Consider the following 6,301-nt stretch of genomic DNA (forward strand, 5'->3'; position numbering starts at 1 on the left):
AAGGAACTGTAAAACAAAATAATAAACTTTCAAATTTTAAAAAAAGTGGTCAAAAATAAACCCTGCTACTAAGATTGTTGGCCGGGCAGGCACAAAAACAGCCAGGGAAGTGATTGAAGTCTGGGAAACGGGGCCCCGTCAATCAAAAGGAGTGCTGATTTACCCCAGCTTATCAAGTACTTAAAAGGGATATGGTGGCTCGGCGGCTAAGACGCTGAGCTTGTCAATTGAAAGGTTGGCAGTTCAGTGGTTCAAATCCCTAGTGCTGCATATCGGGGTGAACTCCCATCACTTGTCCCAGCTTCTGCCAACCTAGCAGTTCGAAAGCACGTAAAAAATGCAAGTAGAAAAATAGGGACCACCTTTGTTGGGAAGGTAACAGTGTTCCGTGCGCCTTTGGTGTTGAGTCATGCCAGCCACATGACCACAGAGATGTCTTCGGACAGTGCTGGCTCTTCGGTTTTGAAACGGAGATGAGCACTGCCCCCTAGAGTCAGGAACGACTAGCATATGTGCGAGGGGAACCTTTTATCAAGTCCTTAGGAGGGGAGGCTTGGCAGCACAAGGAAACAACAGCCAATGACTTAATAGGCAGCCATCAATACACCAAACTACATCCAAAAAGCCACAAACAGGCACCACATAAATACCACACACAGAATAGCTCAAAGCTTACAGAGAAGTTCCCTGAGGACGAGCTCCACTACTGTTCTGTCCCCATACCACACACGCACCCCCACAGATGGCCCGGAGTTAATAAGCCACACGACAAAACTCTTTGAAGATAAAGCTGGCAGCAACCCAGTGGCTAACTGCCAATTCAGACTTTACTCACACAAAACAAAGATTAGACTGCAAGCATTCTGATCAAACAGGCAGAGTTTCAACAATACAAGGATTAATCCAAATGCAGTCCGATAAAACAGGCAAAGTCCAGTAACGCAGAGATCATGGATTATTTCGAGTTTTTGCTCGTCATAAACTGAACCGGCCACCACACCCTGTGGGGTGTGGTCCAGTGACTCAGCTAATACTCTTCTGCGCATGCGCAAGATGGCGACTTTCCTGTGATCCCGGTGATCCTGGGGGGGCGATTATGGCTCCAGGGGGCCTTTGGAGGGCTGAATTTCGATCGTTGCAGCCCTGGCCCAGCTGGAGGAGTGTCGGGGCTCTCTGTTGAGGGGTCTCCGGCTTCTTAGAGTGTCCTTGAGGCTCGCGGAGACCGTAGGACGGCGAGAGTGGCCCGAAGCAGGAGGGGCGGCGGCAGACTCTCCATGCGAAGGCAGCAGAGCCAGGACGACGGAGTCAGCGCCGCGGCGGTGGCAGCGATGCGGCACCCTCGCTGGGATCCTCGCCAGCCCAATCTGCCCTGGACATGTGTTGGGGGCGGAGGGGGGGGGCGAGGTGAGGGCGGGGAGGCTGGCAGCGGCGGCGGCGATGCTGGTGGCGTGGAAACGGCGGCCGCCGGGACAAGGAAGAAGCCGCCATAGTTTGGTGCGTGGGAGTGTCGGAGAGGTTGGCAGTTGCTCGCTTGCCGTGCTGGATCTCCTGGGTGACCGTGGGGCGTTGTTTGGCCCCTTGGTCGTCCCAGAGACCTCCATGAGGATTCATGGAGGCTGGGCGAGGCTGGGCGAGGCTGGGCGAGGCAAGCAGCATGGTTGCAAGGAAGATCTGGGAGGGGTTGGGGAGAGCTGGACTATGACTGAGGGGTTTTCCCCCTGAGGCGTTTGTGGCCTCTGCTCTCCTTTTTCACCCCTATCCCCCTGAATGTGGTGATGCCATGCTGCGTATGCCTGCTGAACAATCATCCCCGGGTCTAGGTGCCATCTTGACCTCCCCGGAGGTAATGACGGTTATGATCTCTGCTGTTTGAGCCTGTCTGGACTATGTGGACTGACCTGATCCCATTCTTTCCCTCCGTTGAATGGAGGTTACATCTGGGGATTCAAGTCTTGGTGGAGTGGGTCTATAGCTGCTGTCTCAACTCCGGCTTTTTGGACGATCGTGGTTGACCAGCCGCCGTGAGAGGGGGGCTGGGTCACCCTTTGCCGGATCAAAACAGCATTCTACTCCCGCCATTGCCGTGAGAGGGCACTGAGGTTCCACATGCTCCATTGGAACTCTATGGAAGTCTGGCATTTCACTCCTTCTGACTGTGATAACATCAAATTGGCCCCTGGTTATTGGCCATGGACTATCACCTCCCTTTGATGTTCGATGTATTCGGTGAATGACCTTCGTGCCCTGCGAGATTCCCCCCTCTCGCAGGTTGGCCCTCTTCGTTATCGAGGGCCTATCTTGATGACGGGCGTTGGAGCCCCGAGAGATGGCATGCGGCAAAGAAGAGTTTGAGGGGTTTTTTAAGTGGGTTTTTTAGTGGGTTTTTAACAAAAATTTTAAGGGGTTCGGGGGGGATTAGGGTGGGTTCTGGGGGAAATCCACCGGGTTCAAGACCAGCCTTAGCGAAGGGCTGCGACATTAGGGACGTAGAACCGGAGGTCGGGGAGGGGGGTTGGAGTTCGATTTAAAGAGGGCTGTTCCATCAACAAAGTGAGTGGGAGGGGCAGATATGGTGGAAGCTGGGGACCATATCATGTTCGGGGAATGCGCACTTGCTATCTTAGAGCGATTGCGCACTCCGGTCCCCAATGCTTTTCTTGTTCCCCAGGTTGTCCAGATTCTCAAGGCCAGAGCCTCCGGCTGATGTTATGCAACGCCAGGTCCGTTGTTAATAAAGCCCCCCTCATCCACGATCTTATTCAGGAGGGGGAGGCGGACCTGGCGGGTATTACGGAGACCTGGTTGGGCCAGGAGGGGGGAGTCCCCCTCGTGGATATATGCCCACCAGGCTTCCGTGCATTTCATCAGCCGAGGGCTCAGGGTAGGGGCGGGGGGGGTGGCGGTTATTATAAAGGAAGGTCTGGATCCAAGGGAGACCACTGTTCCACAGATAGCCGGATGTGAGTCCCTCTTTGTGAAGTGGGGTCGTGGAGTACAGATGGGCTTGCTGGTCACGTACCTGGCTCCCTGCCACGTGGCAACAGCCCTGCCCGAGCTGCTTAACGTTATAGCCGAGGTGGCGGTGGACACCCCCAGACTTGTCATCATGGGGGATTTCAACCTGCCATCTATCGGTGAAACGTCTGAGGTGGCTCGAGAGTTCATGGCTTCCATGACGGCCATGGACCTTACTCAGTTAATTCATGACCCCACTCACACAGGGGGACACACCCTGGACTTAGTTTTTGTCTCTGGTCAGTGGTTGAGTGGCCTTGATATAGGGGATATAGCCATCGAACCCTTGTCATGGACTGACCACTCGCTCCTTCGACTAGACTTTCTAACCGCTGCACCCCGCCGCAGGGAGGCGGGACCGACCAGGTGGTTCCGCCCCAGGCGCCTGATGGACCCTGATAGGTTCCAGATGGAGTTTGGGCCATTTCCTGAGATTCTGGCTCATGACTCGACTGAGGACCTGGTGGCCGCCTGGGATAGTGCGGCTGCCGGGGCCTTGGACCGAGTCGTGCCTTTGCGGCCTCTGACCCGGCACCGAACTCACCTAGCTCCTTGGTTCACCGAGGAGCTTAGGGAGATGAAGCGCCGGAAAAGACGCCTGGAGAGTAGTTGGAGGACCAGCCGCTCCGAATCTGACCGAACACTGGTGAGGTCTCATATTAAGACCTACCTAGTGGCGATAAAAGCGGCGAAAACTAGCTATTTTGCCGCTCTTATCGCGTCATCAGATAATCGCCCGGCTGCCCTGTTTAGGGTGACCCGCTCCCTCCTCCATCTGGAGGTGCGGGATGACCCCTTGCAGGGTCGAGCTGAGGATTTTGTGCAGTATCTGCATGACAAAATCGCTCAGATTCGGGAAGGGCTGGCCTCTGACTGGGTATGTCCGGACGGGATGACTGAGGCAGGTCTTGAGAGCGTTATCTGGGGGGAGTTCGATCCTGTGGCTCCCGAGGACATGGACAGGGTCCTGGGACGGCTGAACGCGACCACATGTTTATTGGACCCGTGTCCCTCCTGGTTGGTACTGGCTTCCCGGGAGGTGACACGAGGCTGGCTCCAGAAGATTGTTAACGCCTCTTTGAGTGAGGGGGTCCTGCCGGCCGCTTTGAAAGAAGCGGTTGTGAGGCCCCTCCTCAAGAAGCCCTCTCTGGATCCGGCTGTTTTGGCTAACTATCGTCCAGTCTCCAACCTTCGCTTCGTTGCGAAGGTTGTTGAGTGTGGTGGCGCAACAGCTTCCCCGGTACCTGGATGAAACTGTCTATCTAGACCCGCTCCAGTCCGGCTTCCGGCCTGGGCACAGCACGGAAACGGCATTGGTCGCATTGGTGGATGATCTCTGGAGGGCCCAGGATAGGGGCTGCTCCTCTATCCTGGTCCTGTTAGACCTCTCAGCGGCTTTTGATACCATCGACCATGGTATCATGTTGCACCGGTTGGCGGGGTTGGGGGTGGGAGGCACCGTTCTGTGGTGGTTCTCCTCCTACCTCTCTGACCGGTCGCAATCTGTGTTGACAGGGGGGCAGCGGTCGACCCCGAGGCACCTTGCTTGTGGGGTGCCACAAGGGTCGGTCCTCTCGCCCCTTCTGTTCAACATTTATGTAAAGCCGCTGGCTGAGATCATCCGTGGCTTCGGGGTGGAGTTCCATCAGTACGCTGATGACACCCAGCTGTACATCTCCACCCCAGGCCACCCCAATGATGCCCTTGAAGTGATGTCCCAGTGCCTGGAGGCCGTGCGGGCCTGGATGGGGAGAAACAGGCTCCGACTCAACCCCTCCAAGACCGAGTGGCTGTGGCTTCCGGCGTCCCGATATAGCCAGCTGATGCCATCGCTGGCTATTGGGGGTGAATCACTCGCCCCCACGGAGAGGGCTCGTAACTTGGGCGTCCTCCTGGATGCACGGCTGTCTTTGGAAGATCATTTGATGGCCGTGGCCAGGGGGGCTTTCTATCAGGTTCGCCTGATACGCCAGTTGCGCCCCTTTCTAGATCGGGACTCCCTACGCACAGTCACTCAGGCACTCGTCATTTCCCGCCTGGACTACTGTAACGCTCTCTACATGGGGCTCCCCCTGGGGTGCACCCGGAGGCTCCAGCTGGTCCAGAACGCGGCCGCGTGGGGGATTATGTGGGCGACGAGGCGCTCCCATGTGACACCTCTCCTGCGCGAGCTGCACTGGCTCCCGGTGGTCTTCCGGGTGCGCTTCAAGGTGTTGGTGACCACCTTTAAAGCGCTCCATGGCTTAGGGCCGGGGTACTTACGAGACCGCCTTCTGCCACCAATAGCCTCCCACCGGCCAGTGCGCTCACACAGAGTCGGCCTCCTCAGGGTGCCGTCCGCCAGACAATGTCGGCTGGCGACCCCCAGGGGGAGAGCCTTCTCTGTGGTGGCGCCCGCCCTCTGGAACAACCTCCCCCCAGAGTTACGTACAATAACAGACCTCTGGATTTTTCGTCGGGCCCTGAAAACCCATTTATTTCAACTAGCTGGGCTGGCTTGAGTCAAATTTTAAACTGATTTTAAATTGGAATTGTTTTAATTACGGCCAAAAGATTTAATTATTTTAATCAGTTTTTAGATTTTGTATGTTTTGTATGTATGTCTTGTTTTTATTTTCGGCTGTTCACCGCCCTGAGTCCTATATTGGAGAAGGGCGGTATAGAAATTTAAATAAATAAATAAATAAATAAATAAATAAATAAATAAATAAATAATCTCTGGCACGCCTTCCCCTCTGCTGCGCACGCTTCTCCCTGCGCCTCTGCCGAGGGTCCAGCCAGCACTTATCTTCATTGTCGCTGTCCACCTGTGGCTGTGGGGACGTGCTTGGCTCTGGGCCTATCTCTTGGCCTTCGGTGTCCTCCGGAGGCATTGCCAAAGAGGAGGGTCCTGGAGAGGGAGGCCTTGCCAACTCTTCTCCCTCACTCTCAGAGTCTGCATCTGTCGATAGCCCAGGCTCAGACAACGGAGCCACAACAACTACAAGTCTGAAAGCTCAAACTTTGACTGACCCAATTTGGATGCTATCAAAAAACCCAAGATGATGGCTGTGACCATGGGATCGAATCTCTTATCTATTTTTATATTTGATATCCATTAAAAATGGGTGAAAATTTGATCGCCTCTTTCTGGCTGCCAGAATCTTGACTTTTCTGACTGTGCCCTGCAGATATCTCTGAGGTTAGTTATACAGATAAAATGGGGGCAATTTTCTTAGGTTTTATGAAAGAGAAAGCGTTTTGCTGAGTCATCTGGAACTTCTGGAACAAAAGAAAGCCGCAGAGG

Source organism: Pantherophis guttatus, chromosome 14 (assembly GCF_059756535.1).
Source record: "Pantherophis guttatus breed Tessera chromosome 14, ASM5975653v1, whole genome shotgun sequence".
NCBI lineage: Eukaryota > Metazoa > Chordata > Lepidosauria > Squamata > Colubridae > Pantherophis > Pantherophis guttatus.